Consider the following 17107-nt stretch of genomic DNA (forward strand, 5'->3'; position numbering starts at 1 on the left):
GACTTGGTAGGAGATGGAGTTACAAGAAAAATACCAAACACTGCCATCATTGCCAAACCTGCCTACTATATTATTCTATGGAATGTATTAAGACCTTTTACCTTTGGAAATAATACATCCTCTATAAAATTGTCTTCAGTGGGACATTAAAAAATTCTTTATGCTATTTTATCTTCAAAGTTCCATCTATACATACCTATTTTATTTCAAACTGCATGTTCCTTTCCAGTTAAAGCATCTTCATGTAACTTTTTAGTGACCTTCTTATGTTTAAATGTCATGTTCTTAGGAATTATGTGATTTTTTTGTAAGCTCATTTGTAAGCTTGCAAATTCTTCATTTTTGAGAGAAATTGGAACAGAAAATGGAGTCACATGACAAGCCTATTCCTTGAATATGATTCATAAATGAACCAAAGGAGTGGGGCTCTCTTCTCCCTTTTCACAACCCGTAATTTCTTCCTCAGAGGAAATTGCTGTGCCCTGGTTCTGTAGGGAGGATTCCGTGAGGAAATGCCTTTTGCTATTAACTTAAAAGCTCAGATAGGAAGAAGCCACTTCCACAGTTTCTTCTGTTCCTTCATTTTCAACATTTTCCCCACAATGAGACTTCAGATCCATGGATTCTTAGAATTGAAAGGAACCTTGGAGAACATCCAGCCAGCTGGCCATGGTGGATTTGCTGGAGGGCTCGAGTCAGAACCCAGGCCCCATGCTTCCCAGGCCAGAGCTTTCTAGGGCATCATTCTCATATGCCTGGGACATCTACTGAACTTGGGAGGTGGAAGGTTTAGATTTGATGCCTTCTTTGGTGCCATTATTTTGGGTTTCAGTTATAAGAGAAGGATCAGATTTCATGAGTCTATAGGTTTCTTCTGGCTCTCAGGTTTGTTTCCTTAAGCTTAGGCTGTGACTAAAAGGGACAATGCCCAGGTGCCTTAAGAAAGAGAGAGGACTGTGTGGATGCTTCTATTCCTAAACTGAATGGGTAGAATGCAAGGTGGGCTTTCTGTGGCTATGAACTCTTCTTGCATACAATGCTGGCATTTGGGTTGTGTTTTAAGTTTAAACCAAGAATCATCACACCTGCCCTTGTGTATTGATAACTGAGTAAAACCTGAGAATACAAAAAAAAAAAAAAAAAAAAAAAAAATTCTAAAGGTGGGAGGGGCAAAGTCAACAAGGCCGACTTCAGCTCCTGGGGTATGTGGAAGATGTAAGAAGCTGACAGTTTTGAGCATCTACTCTGTCTGGTGCTGGGCTAGGATTCTTCTAAAATGAAAGTTAATGTTTACCGTGTACTTCATGTCCTATCTCCTTTAATCTTCATGACCTTATGAAGTAGGGTCTGTTAGTATTCCAGTTTCACAGATGAGGAAACTGAAGGTCAGAGCAGTTAAGCAACTTAGAGATGAGGTCATTGAGAGGTGAGGTGATTTGCTCACAGTTAGTTGGAGGAGGCAAGACTCAACCCAGGTTCCCTCCCACAAAGTTTGGTCTCCTGAAAGACTGCAGACCTTGGGATCTTGGAGAACTGTCCAGGGTTCTAGATGGCTTCTGTCTGAGGCTGTGCCTCAATGGGCTGAGGAGCTTTGCCCTGGCTGTTGGTGCCTGGGCCATCTGAATACAAGTTCCCTCTGCTTTTATATCCTTTCCAGCCTCAGCACTCCCTCTCTGGCTAGCTCTTGGCTACTTCCCAGGCCCAGTTTCTGCTTTGACTTCAAGGTCTCTGCACTTCTTTGCAATTTGGATATCACCCAGGATCCTGAGGACTCATCTGATACTTCAGACACCACTCAGGGTCCTGAAGACCCATAAGACACCCTTTGACCTTTGACATGATGAGTGCCAGGCACGAGGCCTGCCATTTGGCATCCACTATCTCATGATTATTCTGTGGAGGATGATATTATATCCAATTTACATTTCATCTCATTGAATCCCTTAATAGCTCTTTGATCAAACTGTGGTTATGCCCTTTTCAGAGACGAAGAAAACAAGACTCAAGGAACTTGCCCAAGGTCACATAACTAGTTAGTAGTGGAGCTGGAATTTGAACCCAGATGGAGCCAAAACTTTTGCAGTGGGGAGGAAACCAAGCCAGCTGTTGAGCAAGGTGGGATTCAGGAAAATCATGGCAAAGGAATGTGGGCTTTTGCAGAACATGCTAAAAGGATGAGTCTGAGTGTACTCCCTGAGGAATTCTAGGTGGGTCTGACTTACCTGAGCCATTTAGTCTCTGCTTCTCACTTTCACTATGAAATCTGGCCTGAGGAAAGTATTCTTTCTGTGAACAGAAAGAAAGTAGGTGGAGGTGAGGACCCTTTGTTCTTTGGCAGGGGGAAGGTGATGAGATATTCATAGTGTCCCTGAATCTTTTGACCATGGAAGGGATTGGTCAGGGTCAAAGTCCTCTCCTGAGAAACAAATTACTATAGTCCTTGGAGTGCATGTGTGTATATGTGTGTGTGTGTGGGGGGCAGTGAGGGAGGGACATTTATGAGACCCGTGCTTTTTTTTTTTCAATAGACTTTATAGTTTGAAACAGTTTTTCATTTATAGAAAAATTGAGTAGTACACAGAGTTCCCGTATACCCTGCACACAGTTTCCCCAATTATTAACATTCTACACTGGCATGATATTCTTGTTACAATTAATGAACCAATATTGATATATAATTATTAACTAAAGTTGTTACTTACATTTCATGGGTTTTTTTTTGTTTTTGTTTTTTTAAACTAATGTCCCTTTTCTTTTCCAGAAGCCTATATTACATCATATTACATTGAGTCATCATGTCTCCTTGGGCTCCTCTTGGCTGTGACAGTTTCTCAGGCTTTCTTTGTTTTTGATGACCTCAGCAGTTCTGGGGAGTGCTGTGACCCATGCCCATTTATGTTGACCTCCTGCCCATGCTGTTCCTTCTACCCTCACTGCCTTCTCCCCACCCTCCTGGCAAACTCCTCCTTCCTCAAGGGACAATTCAGAAGGCTTCAGGGCTAGGTCCTCAGGGTTAGTTCTTGGACATCTAAACTCTCATGGCTTTAAAAACAACTATAAACGAATGATTCCCAAATATAGATTCCAATCCAGACTTTCTCTCTGAGCCTCAAGCTTGTCCAACTAGTTGTTTGACATCTTCACTTGAAAGCCTACTCTGAGCTGTTTGCTCAGGCAAGAGCCTGGGATTCTGCCTTGCACCATCTTCCCTTGTGCACCACAGTCCTCAGTTCACTGAGGCATAGTGAGTCAGCCTTCACCCCATCTGCTTCTCACCATCTCCCCGTGTCACCACCCTAGCCCAGCTACTGCCACCCCATGCCTGGGTACCTGCGGCAACTTGCCCTCCTTCAGGCTGTTCCCCACACAAAATCCAGAGCTATCTTTAAGATGTAACTCAGACCCTGATCCTTCCCTGCTCCAAACCCCTCCGTGCTTTTCCTTTGTTCTTAGACTCAAGCCCACTCACCTTCCCCTCTTCCCCTTACCAGGAGTGCTCCGCGCCCCTCCCTGCCAACCTCTCAGATCCCATTTATGCGTCCTTCAAATGTTCACAGGCTCGGGATGTCCAAGTGAACGAAACAAAGTCTCCAAGCCTGTGGAGCTGACATTCCAACGGGGGAGACATCAATAAGCATCTTATAAGCAATAAGCACTTATTGAATAAACTGGGTAGTATGCTAGAAGGCAACAGGTACTGGAGAAAAGGAAATTAGAGCCGGGGGAGAGGGTGAAGTGCTGGGTGTGGGACAGAATATGGTAAATCAGCAGGCTGCTTGGGAAGGTCTCACTGAGAGGGTGAGATGTGAGTACACATTGAAGGAGACGGGAGTTACCCAAATGCGTGCCTTGGGGGGAGAGTGTCAGAGGGAATGGCTAGAGCAGAGGCCCTGAGGCTGGGGTGTGCCTGGCTGTGCCTGGCGTCTCAGGGAACAGCAGTGGGACCAGAGTGGCTGGAGTTGAGGGCCTGCTGGGCCTTCATGTGAGAGCGGCTGAGCAAGGAATTGGGGTCCCTTTCCCCACACCCCACACTCCAACCACTAGAAACTACTTGAGATTCCCCAAAAGCCATGCTTTCCCTTCCTCCCCTGCTCTTGCAAAAGCTGTTCCCTCTACTCTATACACTTTTCAGCTCTGCCTGGCCAATTCCTTCTCATCCTTTCATTCTTAGCAAGATTCCACTTTCTCAGGGGCGACCCTTCGATTTGTGCACCCCAGATTACCCCTGTATTAATATTCACCACTGAATTATGACTATTTAAGCCCTGTCTCTTCCATCAGACTGTACTCACCTTGAGGGGAGACTGGGTAATGTTCACAACTGTCTCTCCAGGGCCTAGTCCCGAGCGGGGCTCAGAGAGGATACACAATACAAATTTGTTGAATGAAAGAATGAACGAATGAATGTACCCACGTGGGTAATTCCACAGAGAGCCAGGGCCAGAACCAAGAGAGGCCCGCCCACTGCCTTGCCCAGGCTGCATGCTTTCCCCGGGACTCTGCAGGCGGACAGAGGGCCTGGAGTCCTGGCGTTTCCCCCGGGGACTCCCGTTCCGAGCTCTGTCTCCACAGAGAGCAGAGCAGAGAGAGGGCATCTGCAGTTTGGCCAAGTCTCTTTTGTGTTTTTAGCAAAGAGATTAAGGGAATGAGTAACCTCATCTGTGGAAGAAAATTCCAGAATATAGAAAGAAAAATGACCTACTCCAGAAGGTTTGGAGATCTGAGCTTTTCTCATCTCCCCACACAGACCCAGGAAGTGAGGGTGGGTCCCAAGGGCAGACTAGGGAGTCAAAGCCAGAACTCCATAAGGAGCCGCTCCCAGACCTGGAGTTCAAAGAAATGTCCCTTGCACGCCAGCTACCAGGCATAAAAGGGCCTGCATTGTGAACTTGTTGAAAAATGAGGCCAATCTTGTGTCCAGTGAAACCTCCACAACAAAGGCAGAGGCCTCTGCCCCTTCAGTGACGGGGGTGGTAGGAAAGGAAACGCTCTGCTTAAACGCAGCCACTCGCGAAGGCCAAGCCAATGTGAAAAGCCACTTATAGCTCTGCTGACGTGTTACTGGTAATTGATAATCTTTTTCAAGGATATGTTTATAAATACGGCCAATACTCACTGGTCCACACCATTTGGGGATTGGGAGATGCTGGCTTAGTTATAATTGTGGTTAGTGAAGTCAGCACACACAATTTCTAGAGGAAATACTCTTGTATATTGTACGGTGTATCAAAATATGGCCAAACACAACTCAATCTTTGCTGAAGCCACAGGCATTTGCATTTTCCCTGTCCTTTTTTGTCCTGCTTCCTTTCTGTGCCCCTAATGAGAAAAATCTCTTGGGATTGGCCCTTGGTGACTCTCCATAATACTATCCCCAAAGTCCCCTCTTCTCCACTTTGCTCCTTTTCTTCCCCTGGAGGCTAATGCTTCTATTCAAAAACTGTCAAGGAGTCCATGGACCCAACACACATCCACCACAGTCTTCCTCACAGCATGCAAAAACCAAGTACTTAAGGGGTCTTGTTTTTTGTTGTGTCTTTTTTAAACCTTTAAAAAATTGCCACATAGCATACATCCATAAAATGCACTAGTATTAAGTGTGCAGTTCAATGAAGTTTTCACCCACATAACCACCTCCAAGATCAAGATATAAAACATTCCCTGCACCCCATAAGGCTCCCTTGTGCCCCTGCCCATTCATTACCCACTTTTCCCAGAGGAAGCACTATTCTGACCCTTATCACTATAGCTTAGTTTCTCTTGTTCTTGAACTTCATATAAATGGAATCCTACACTGTACTCTTTTGAATCTGGCTTCTTTCACTCAACAGTATGTTTGAGATTCATCAGTGTTGCTGCCTGTGTCAGCAGTTCAGTCCTTTTTATTGCTGAGTCGCTTTCCATTTTATGGATACACTGCAGCTTGATTATCCATTCTCTTCTGGATGGACATTTGGGTTGTTCCCAGTTTTTGGCTGTCACTAATGAATTAGCTGCTTTGAACATCCTTTTATGAATTTTTTGATAAACACAAGTGCTTGTTTCCGTTGAGTAAATATCTGGCAGTGGAATTGCTGGGTCAAAAGATAGGTGAACGTTTAGCGATAGTAGATAACTGCTGATAGCGATTATATCAATATATGCATTGTGTTTTTTACATCTTTATGACATAGGTTTTTTTTAAAATTAAAAAAATTTCTATACATTGGGTCACTTCTATGCACAATCCTTCAGATCAGGGGGAGGTGTTAGCAAAATTGAGTCGTAAATAAACACAGAAGGGCCTGCATTAACTTGGAAGGGATGAGGGTAAAACCTGAGGGCGTCTGTCCTTGTAATCTGGAGTGAGCCAGAGGGAGGTGTGTCTCTGAGTGTCTTTATTTACCCCCACTAGACTGTAAATACCACAAGAACAGACACTGTGGCTTATTCAGGGAACTGCCTTCAGTGCCTCGACAGTTCTTGGCAAATAGCTGCTTAGTAAATATAATTTAAATTAAAAATTGTAGCGAATGTTTATTGGACACGTACTAATGTTTGGCACTGGGATAAGACTTTACTGATCTGATCTCATTTAGGCCTCATAACAGTCCTTTGAGATTAGGGAAGAGTGGGGTTCCTGTTTCACATATGAGGAAGTGAAGGCCTTGGACAGGTTACGATATATAGCTGCCAGCCTTGGAATTAGACCTGGGGCAGCCTCAGGAGCCTCCAATCTTAATCACATTAAAAAACCAGAGTGTGCATACCCGTGTATGTGTTTGCAAGGAAGTGCACCCCATTTTACAGTGGGGGAAAGTGAGTTTCAGAGAGGTTAGGGAACTCCTCTCCAAGGAGTCAGCTGGGCCAGCCTTCCCAACAAACTAATTCATAAAGGTTGAGCACTTCTAATGCGGAGGCCAGGCCACTTCTCCTGTGCGCCCTCACCCCCACCCCTTCCCCACAAAGCCACTCCTGTGTGCAAGGCGATACCTGCTGTCTCTTTCTCTTCCTTCCCCAAGGACACGGAGAGAATCAAACCCGTCAGTCCTTCCTTTAAGGCTGAGCATGATTTGGAGAAGGCGCCAAGCACTGGGAACTGTTCCTTTCCAGGGGTCCTCTTACATGGTACTGGTGTTCTGTTCTCACCTGGGCGTGGTAACGAGGGCACCGCCTTCCATCAAAGGGAGCCACCGCAATTCCGGTCTCCAGGGTCTTCTCACTGCTCCATTCCTTTGAGCCCCTCAGGCTTTGGAGGCCCAGAAACCTGCCCTCCTCAGGCGATGAGCAAGGAGCCACCATCCTACCCAGAAGGCAGAAGAGCAGCCTTCTCCCAGTCGCTACCCTTGGCTGCTAGGCTGTTTTATTCCCCTTAAGATCTTGCGAAGTAGTTTACACAAGTAATATATAAACCCGCTGCTGTTTAAAACATTTTGAACAACCCAGTTGCATGTTAATTAAAAAGTAAAATCTCTCCTTACTGCCCACTCCCTAACTGTACTCTCCTGCTACCCAGAGTCATCAGTGTTATTGATGTGGCACGATTGTTTGAGCCGTTTTTCTGCATGATATGTCTTGGAGATATTTCTATGTCAACATATGTAGATTTACCCTACTCTTTTTATCTTCTATAAATATAACAGCATGACGTCTGGTACTTTTTTTTTTTTAACCAGTTTCCTTTATTTGTATATTTAGGTTGTTTCCAGTTTTTCACTAGTACAAATAATTCTGTTCCAAATATCCTTGTGCTTGCCTCTCTGTGCGCATGTGTGAGCTTTTCTCTAGGGTAGATACTGCAAAGTGGAATTGTTGGACTGAGGGGCATACATATTTAAAAGTTTAACAGAGACTGCAAATTACGCTCCAGAATGACTGCACTACCTCATACACCCACCACCCGTGTCTGAGATTATTGGATTGTCTGCACCCTTACTGATCTGGGTGTTAGGAATCTTTATTTCTTTCTACTGAAAACTGATCTCTGGTGTTGGAAGTCAGAACAGTGGTAACCCTTGCGGGGTCTGTAGTGGATGGAAGAGACCACGACGGTGCCTTCTGAGGAGTTCGTGATGTTCTGTTTCTTGAGCTGAGTGGTGGTCACACAGGTATTTTCAATTTCTTGGAATCCATTGAGTAGTATACTTCTGATGGGTGCATTATTCTGTATATTATTCCTCAAGAAAAAATCCAAATTCTGCTCCCTGCCCTTCCGACCCCCCTATCTGATAGGTGACGGCACCTCCTCAATGTTTTATTTTGGACAATTGATCTTGTTCCATTTGTACATTGGTGTTCTGGATTCTTCCTTCTGGAATATTTTACTTCTGGGTCTTCTGGGAGTATTTTGCCCGAAGAGTGAAACCCCTCTTGAGAAAGTGAAGAAGGCACTTGACCCCTCCTGAGCACTGAGCATATGCTATAATCCTCTCAATGACCTGCCAGGTTAGAGACTCTTCACACCACTTTACAGCAAAGAGGCAGCAGTTCAGAGCAGTGACGTGACCTGCCCAAGGTCACAAAATTGTCTGACTGCCGAGTCCTACCCTCCTCCCTTCCCTTTAGTGACAGGCATTGGGATAAACGCTCAACAGGCATGACCTCCAGTAATCCCTGCAGCAGCCCAGTGAGGTAGCTACATTGTGATCCCATCTTACAGACAGAACACTGAGGCTCAGAGTACCTGGTTAGTAAGTGGGGGAGCAGATTTCAGCCTGGGCCTGCCTGGCTCCAAAGTTGTGATAAGGTAGTGCTGTCCAATAGAATGTTCTGTGTTGATGGAAATATTCCATATCTGCACTGACAATATGGCAACCCCTAGGCACAGGTGGCTGTTGACTACTTGAAGGGTGGCAAGCTCGACTGAGGGATCAAAACTTTAGTTTCATTGATTTTAATTAATTTAAGTAGACCATATGGGACAGCACTGCTCTAAGAAGTCAGGTGGAAGGAGAAAAGCCACAGGATATAGGTACAGATACAGATGAGGGAACAGCCACCCAGGTGGACACTGCCAACTATCCAGAAGGAATCCGTTCATAAAGATGAGGCCCCACACAGCTAGGTCCCATTTCGGGTACCTGAACCATGTCTTGTGGAAGGAGTGAGGGCTTTGTAATTGGGTGTGGCCTTAACAAGCCTTTTAATCGAAGACTCGGTTACCATATGTATAAAATGGAGATCAAAATAGGGCTGGTTTTAAGATTACATGAGAGAATACACAGTGCCTGGAATGTAATTGGCACTCAGGAAGCTATTTAATAATAATATTGTTATTCCCATAATTACTATTATTGTCATAGGCTCAGTTCTACATGTTTAATTAAGTTTTTTTCATTGTATAATAGTAAAGCATATTCATGGTAATTTAAACAATGCATATAGGTGTAAAATGTGTCCTAAAAATCTCCAAATACTTCAACCTCAAATCCCTCTCCCAGATGAAACCACTGTTAAGTAGTGTCTGATGTGTCTATCTAGAATTATCTCTGCTTCCATAAACATTAAAACACTTCCAGTCTATCCCTTTGAAAATTGCAAATGTAATCACACTAAATGCACCATCTGCAACTTGCTTTTGTCACTTTATGATATATCAAGGGCATCTGTCTGCACTGGCACATTCAGGTTCCCCACTGTTTTACTGTTTGCACCCTCTTTTCATGGTAAAGATAATTCCTAACGTATTTTGCCAGTTCTTACTGAGGGACATTTTGGTTGCTACCATTGCTTTGCTGCCGTGCACAATGTTTCAGTGAACATTTTACAAACCTCTTTCTTTACCTGGCTAGGTGCACCCATCCAGAGGGAGAATTCTTACCAGTGGAATCCCTGGGTCAGTGGTTCAGGTGTTTTCAATTGTGATAGATCTTGGCATGTTTACAATCTCATTTCAAACTTCTCAGGAGCCCTGGACTTTAAAGAAATGTTCTGGTGGGTTCTTTTGAAAAGACTCTTCAAGTCACGCTAATAATCACCCCTGGAATGGATTTACTGGGCAGGTTTGGATTTAGGAGAAAACAAGATTTTTTCTTCAAGCAGATCTGGTTTTGAAAGTCTCTGTGGAGCAGTGATGTGTATGGAGCCAGGAGAGGGGACTTGGGGAGGAGGCACCTGGAGGCCAAGGAATCAGATCCCCACTAATCCCAGCTCAGGTTGGCTGCTGGTGCTGGGTGGAGGGGGTGAGAACCCTGCCTTCCTGGGGAGCCAATCCTGTAGGAGGCAGGGCTTTGGGAGCTTATGAAATAGCACACCACGGGGGCTCCTGAGCCTGCGGTTCAGGGTGGGGCCGGGGAAGAGAGCAGACACCCAGAAGGGCCTTGCCAAGACTGGACAAGAGCAGTTCTCTCCAGGTGAAATCCAAACAGCCCTCGAAGGTAAGGAAAGACGCTTGGCCTCCCCAGAAACCAAAGAAACACACACTCAAGCAACAATGCAGTATTCTTTTTCACCTATCAGATTGGCAAAATTTAAAACATAATGATACCCGGTGCTGGAGGGAATGTGGGGAAATGGACGTGCTCGTCTACTCTGGGCGGGAATGCTGATGGAACAGGCTTTCTGGAGGAGAGTGTGGGTTCACAAACCCTACAGACTGTGCACACCAGTATCCACACTGTTCCACTTCTAGGAATTTGTTTTAAGGAAGCGACTGAACACATGCACAAAGATATATGGGTCAAGCATGTGCATCACAGCATTGTTGATAATAGTAAAAAAAAATAGGCAACATGGTAAATGTCCGGAGATAGGGGACTAGTTAAATGAACTGCATAATCTCCATAAAATGGAACAATCTGTGGCTGATAAAACTGATGCTGTAGATCTATGTTTACTAACATGGAAGATGCCCACTATCTCCAAATGAAAATCAAGTGGGAAAAAAAAGCTGGTCATAGAATACTACGTAGAGTATGATTCATTTTTTTTTTGGTAACAAAATTGGCTATATATATTAATACATGTTATGTTTTACTATACATGTGTTACATATGTGTATATATACACACACTGTATATAGCAGTGTTATGTATATCAAATATATATGTGTGCATGTATGGACTTATGTGGAAAATGTTTGGAAGGATATGAATCAAAATGTCTGCAGTGATTATATTCAAGTATTGAGAGATTTAATATATTCATGTATTCTTTCATTCATCCATTCATCATTCATTTTTGTAGTTTTCTGCATTTTCTGTTTTCTTTTGCAATGGACTTGTATTACTTTCATAATATGAAAAAGAATTTTTTGGTATTAGTTTAGGAAATAAGTAAAATTGATAACTCTGTCTCAACTGTATTAGCCAGTCTAAATGCAATTATTCCTCCATATCTAGATTTTCCGTAATTCTTGTTCACATTAGAATTCCCCTCTGTTTCCAGACCTGTCTTCATGTGCAATAATAATAAGGAAGATGACGATAAAGATGCCCATTTATTGAGTACCTGTCATTTGCCAGGCACCGGCCAAGTCCTTTATATTCATTCTTTCATTGGATCCTCACAGTGGCTCTAGAGGTAGGAACTATCATGTGTTAGTTTGAAAAGCCTAGAGAGCCTGAAATGGGGATTTGGTACAAGTGATTTATTGAGACAGAGCTCTCAAGAGAGATATGTAAAGGAGTGAGGACGGGAAGCAGGATGCAGCAGGGGAAGAAGTTAAGGAAAAACATGGGTTCAGCTGAGAGCTGTCTAGCCTTAGTGTGGTCCCCTGGGGAACTCTGGAAATGTGAATGGCACCATAGCATTGTTCACTTGAGGCAAGAGAGCTGGGCTCTTATACCTCCATCCCAGCTGGTCACTGACCACAGGACAATGGGAAGGAGGTAAGGAAGGAGAAAGAGCAAACCTCCCAAGGATCTCTAGGTCAGACATTTCCCACCAGCCAAGGGCAATTATCCTGAGAAGGGTGCAACTATTAGCAGCCAACATTCACAGCTACTGGTGTGCTGGACCAGTGAGGGGTTCTAGGTAGAGCACCAACCTCCTACATACAATTAGCCCATTTTACAGATAAGGAAACTGTGGCTCAGAGAGGTTAAGTAACTTGCCTTATAAGGTTATTAGCTAATAAGAAATGGAGGCAGGTTTTGAATGCAGGTCTGAAGCCCATTCTTGGAGCTCTGAAGTTAGATTGCTTGTGAATTCACAGAGGAGAAAGAGGTTGGGGTTGGGGGTAGAGACCCTCCTAACAGCCCCCGTACCACCAACTGCCGCCTCTACCAGGTTTCTGTGCTGCACGATAGCATACCGGCTAATAAGCTTTTTTGACCTGGGCTTTTGAAGGTGAAAGGAGCCACAAAAGGCTTTTGTATTTCTGCAGAAGTCCCTGAAGGTTGTGCCCAAGAAAGTTTCATTTGGACAACAAAGCCAGGCTTTGCCCGCAGTCTAACACTATTACTCCTGGGAGAGTGACATTTCAGCATGTGTTCCCCACAAGGTATCAGAGGTAGATCTGACGCCTTCTCCAACCGGTTCTTCCAGGCTCATACATCCTGGGCTGAGAACAGTACCTGTGCCAGACAGACTCAGAATCTTGAAGAGAAGGTGCCCTTTGAGATGATATAACTTCCCTCCTCATTATTAAGATGGAGAAACTGAGGCACAGAGAGTTGAGAGACTCATTTGTAAGTAAATCATATAGACATGATTTGACTCTCCCATTACTGCGCAAGGCAGCCTCCCCAACACTGTGAGCCCTGTACTGGTCAGTAACTCAGTAGATGAGGACTGGATGCATTTTCCTTTGTTTGTCCTTGTGTTTCAAAGCCTTGGCAGGGGGCAAATTATGAGTTGCTTAAAGGGAGATGAGCAGCCAACATTTATTGAGCATCTGCTATATGCCAAACAATGGGCTAGGTGCTTTAGGGCCTTTGTCTGCTAAATCTGATCTCTGGTGAATCTTGGTGTCAGTTTCTACTGACTTTTTTCTTGACTAAAGTTCCCATTTTCCTGTATCTTTGCATGTCTAGTAATTTTTTTATTATTTACCAGATCTTATGCATGTGATGAGTTGTAGATATTCTGGATTCTATTATCTTCTAAAGAGCATTCAATTTTATTCTAGCAGGCATTACAATTACTGGCTGATCTCTTGAAAATCTGTGGGTGTGGTTTATACTTTGTTTGGGAGGATACTTGCAAAGACCAAGCTATTTCCCAAGTTAAATTTCTCTGTCACTGTCACCAAAGATCAGCATTTTCTAAGCCAATTTACATATTTTCCTATATTCTATCTCTTACTGTGTAACTTTATTCAAGTTGCTGCCACTGACTTCTTGGTCTGGGTGATCATCACCATTCACATGGATGATTATAGTCACCTACTGGGTTTCAATTATATACCTTCTAGAACACTTGTGCTGTCTTACCCTCTTGCTCTACCACCTTCAGTGGCTCCCTATGACTCATAGTGGCACTTGCCAAAGTCTAGAATCTAGAACTGCTTCTTTGGGAATATTGTAGCCCACAGTTCTCCTTTTGGAGATTCACAGCTGGGAAGTGTGAACATATAGAGGCTCTTCAGGAAAGAAACCTGTCTGTGCTTAACACAGTTATTGCAGTGGAACACTTGGCTCATCTAACACCTATTAAACTCCTGTAGAACACACTGGAAAACATTGGGCCATAGAAGAAAAATTAGACTTGCTGTCTGCATTCCAGTCTTTCTGCATTTCAACCTACTCTTTCAATTTCATTTCCCATGACTTCTTGTCACAAGCCACCACCCATACCTGTTTCTCCTTCCTGCCTTCATGCCCTCTAGGGGTTATAACCATATAAGCCTGAATCTACTGGGAATTTACATGAGGGGAGACTGGCCCACCAATGGAGCCAACCAGAGGAGAGGAGCTGTGAGGAAGAGAGACTAGGTCCTGAAGACATCATTTAAGACCTGTGATCCAGCCTTGCCTGAAGCCATTACACTAGACTTTAAGCTACAAAAAAAAAATAAATTGCCTTTTCTTTCCTCTTAAGCCAGTGTTCCTGCAACCTAAAGAGCCCTTGACTGATACTTTCCAACCTCCCTGTAAGTTTTCTGAGATTGAGTATTGTGTCCTGTCCTTTTTTGCTCCCCTCTGGGCCTTGCACAGCTTGCTACCTACACAGTGTGGTATTGAGGGCTGGGGTTCAACTGTATTAAGTGTCGTGGGCCATTGTTCCCTTCCATTGATCCAGAATATGACTGGATGCATGTAACATGAACATCACATTACAGTGGCCAGTCTCCAGTGAAGTTTGGCTGTGGTGAAAAGAGCAAGGGTGTGATGGACAGACCCTGAGGAAACCCCTGGTGATCCCCACTCTCGTTGTTCTCACCTGGTGTAATCCCTTCCCTCCAAGTATGGGTGACCTGTGACTTGCTTCTAACAGAGAATACACCAGGGTGATGGGATGGTCACTCCCATGCTCCATGCTTGTGCGTGTGTGTGCAACTCTGCCTTGCTCATATGCACTAGCAAAAGTGTTTCCTTGCTGGCTTGAGGAAGTAAAAAGCCATGTTGAGGAGGCCCGCATGGCAAGGGACTGTGGCCAGCCTTTAGGACCTAGGCAGCCTTCAGCCAACAGCCAGCAAACATCTGGGGTCCTCAGTCCTACGATGCAAGGAAATAAATTCTTCCAACTACCTGAATGACATTAGGAGCAGATCCTTCCCCAGTCGAGTTTCCAGATGAGAATGCAGCCTGGCCAATGCCTTGTGAGACTGAGCAGAGGACCCAGTGAAGCTGTGTCTGAATTCTTGTCGTGGAAACTGAAAATTTTGTAGTAATTTGTTATGCAGCAACAGAAAATTAATACAGTGGGCTTTGGAAAGTCAGATATCTGGGAATTCTATCTCATTTACCAGTTATGTGCTCTTACATGAGTCACATCACCTCTCTGAGCCTCAGTTTTCTCATCTATAAATAGGTGCAGATTTGTAAGGGTTAAAGACAATGAATGAAAGCACCTAGCATGGGCCTAGCACTGAGTAGATGCTCAATAAATAGTAGCAGTTAAGAGTTATCATGATTTTTAATTTTCTTCATTCATTTTTCTAAATTTTCAATAAGGATCATGGATTACTTTGATAACCAAAAAAAAAAAAAAAAAAGTTTGCTTAAGATAATTAAGGGGGGAATTAACTTGTCTCAGGTCACCTAGCTAGTCAGCAGTAGAGCCAGAACTGAGACTCTGGGGCCAGGGCTGTGTCCAGAACAGCCCCCTCCCCATACTTGGAATAATAGCAGCAGCAACAATAACAACTACAGGATGAGCCAGGCACCTGCCTTTACCAAACCTTCACGGTGGTTTAATTAGTCCCAGTTACAGATAAGGAAACTGGGACTCAGAGAGGTTGAGTCACGTGCCAAATCCCACGGGTGGCAAGTCGCAGAGCTGGGATTTGCCTCCTGCTCCTGGAAGGCTCCACTTAGTCTGTAGCATCCCAACCTGGTCTGGATACCCCTCCCCAGGCCCACGGGGGTGGCATGGGGGATACCTGGACCTCTCGGGAATAGGGCAAAGGCAAGGAAATCAGCAGTGAGGCCTGGCTCCAGATCCCATTACTCCAGTGGAGATCGCATTTCCCCCGTTCTGGCACCGTGATCAGGGCAGAGGAGCGGGCAGCCAGCCACTTCCCTGGTTATTCAAGTAGAAAATTACAGGTGCCCAAAATAGCCTGAGCATTCTTTTATTAATGAATAAGCAACAAGTCTGTGGAGCTGGAATAGCGGGTTATATGCCTGTTTTTCCACTGGTGATTTTCCTGAGGTCTGCAGGGATCCTTGGCTCTCAGAGGAGACTGTCTTGGGAGTTGGGGGGCTGGTAGGATTGGGGTGGGGGTTTTTTTCAGGGCCTGTTGGTGGGAAAACTGGGACAAGGCCCCTTCATGTAGGAACTGGAAATAGCCCCAGTCTCAAGGACCTCAGTTCCCACGGGGTGCAGGGAATGGCATGAGGGACATAGATCCATCCAGGGGAGAATAGGGAGGAGGGAAAGCCATTCTGTGGGTCCTGGATGAGGATGTGGGGCCAAAGGTGGGGCCTGGAACCTCCCAGTGGGGACAGTCGTGCCCTTTCCCTCCAGCAGGCCGCGTGCTCAGCTGGGCTGACTCGGCATGGCTTGTTGACCCATCTCTCCACCCTGGGGGGTCAGGGCAGAAAGCGGCTTCCCCATCCCAGAGGTATTCCTCGACTGGTCCATATGTACAGTGCTTAGAATGGTGCCTGCTCACAGTGTCCTGTCAACACCCATGAGCCACCGATATGACAGTGACATTGTTATTATTACTAGCTGGGAGATAGCCTGAGGTCATTCCCCTTTTTTTCTCTTCTTTTGGTGGCTCTGATTTGTAATGATCCTTGAGAAGGCTGCAGCTGACAGAAATAATAGAAATAACAACAGCAGTGTAATGCCAAACACTTCCATTTATCGGGTTCAGTGGGCCAGGTACGGTGCTATGTCATCTCATTTGCTTACAATTGCCACACTAAACAGGTATCATTAGCTCCATTTAATAGACAAGGAAACTGAAGTTCAGAGATATTAAGTAACTCTCCCAAGGTCGCACAGCTGTAAAGTAGCAAACAGGAACTTCATTTCAGGTTTGTTTGATGCAGGTTCCCTTACTCTATCCACTGTACCCATTAGTCATAGCCGGTTGGGATGAGAAAGACTCCCCAGGGAGCTCACTGTCTGTTGGTAGGAGCCCAAATTTGGAACTTTCCCCTGAGTCCCCTGGGTTTCTTGAGGGGTAGAGGGAACAGGGCTCTGGAGTTAGGCTGTGTTTGTGTAGATTCCACCTTTGACACTTCTGAGCTCTGCCACACCTTAACTTCTCTAAGCCCCAGCTTCCCATCTGTAAAATGGGATAATCAAAGTGTTGCTGAAAGGAAGAAATTAGATGACCTAAAGCTCCTGGCATAAAGCTTGGCTCATAATAAGGGCTCAATAAATCCAGCTGCTATTGTTATTAGCTTTATCACTAATATTATTCCCAGAAAACTTATTATATTTCTGAGGTCTGCCCTTCTTTCCATCTGAGTGGTGGGCAAAGCCATGGCTAGTTTACCTCAAGGAAATTCTGGCCTTTTCCCCAGCATTTGGAGTTGGCTGCTGTGGTGGTTTGAAACTGTATGTACCC

Source organism: Choloepus didactylus, chromosome 1, assembly GCF_015220235.1.
Source record: "Choloepus didactylus isolate mChoDid1 chromosome 1, mChoDid1.pri, whole genome shotgun sequence".
In the NCBI taxonomy this organism is placed as follows: Eukaryota; Metazoa; Chordata; class Mammalia; order Pilosa; family Megalonychidae; genus Choloepus; species Choloepus didactylus.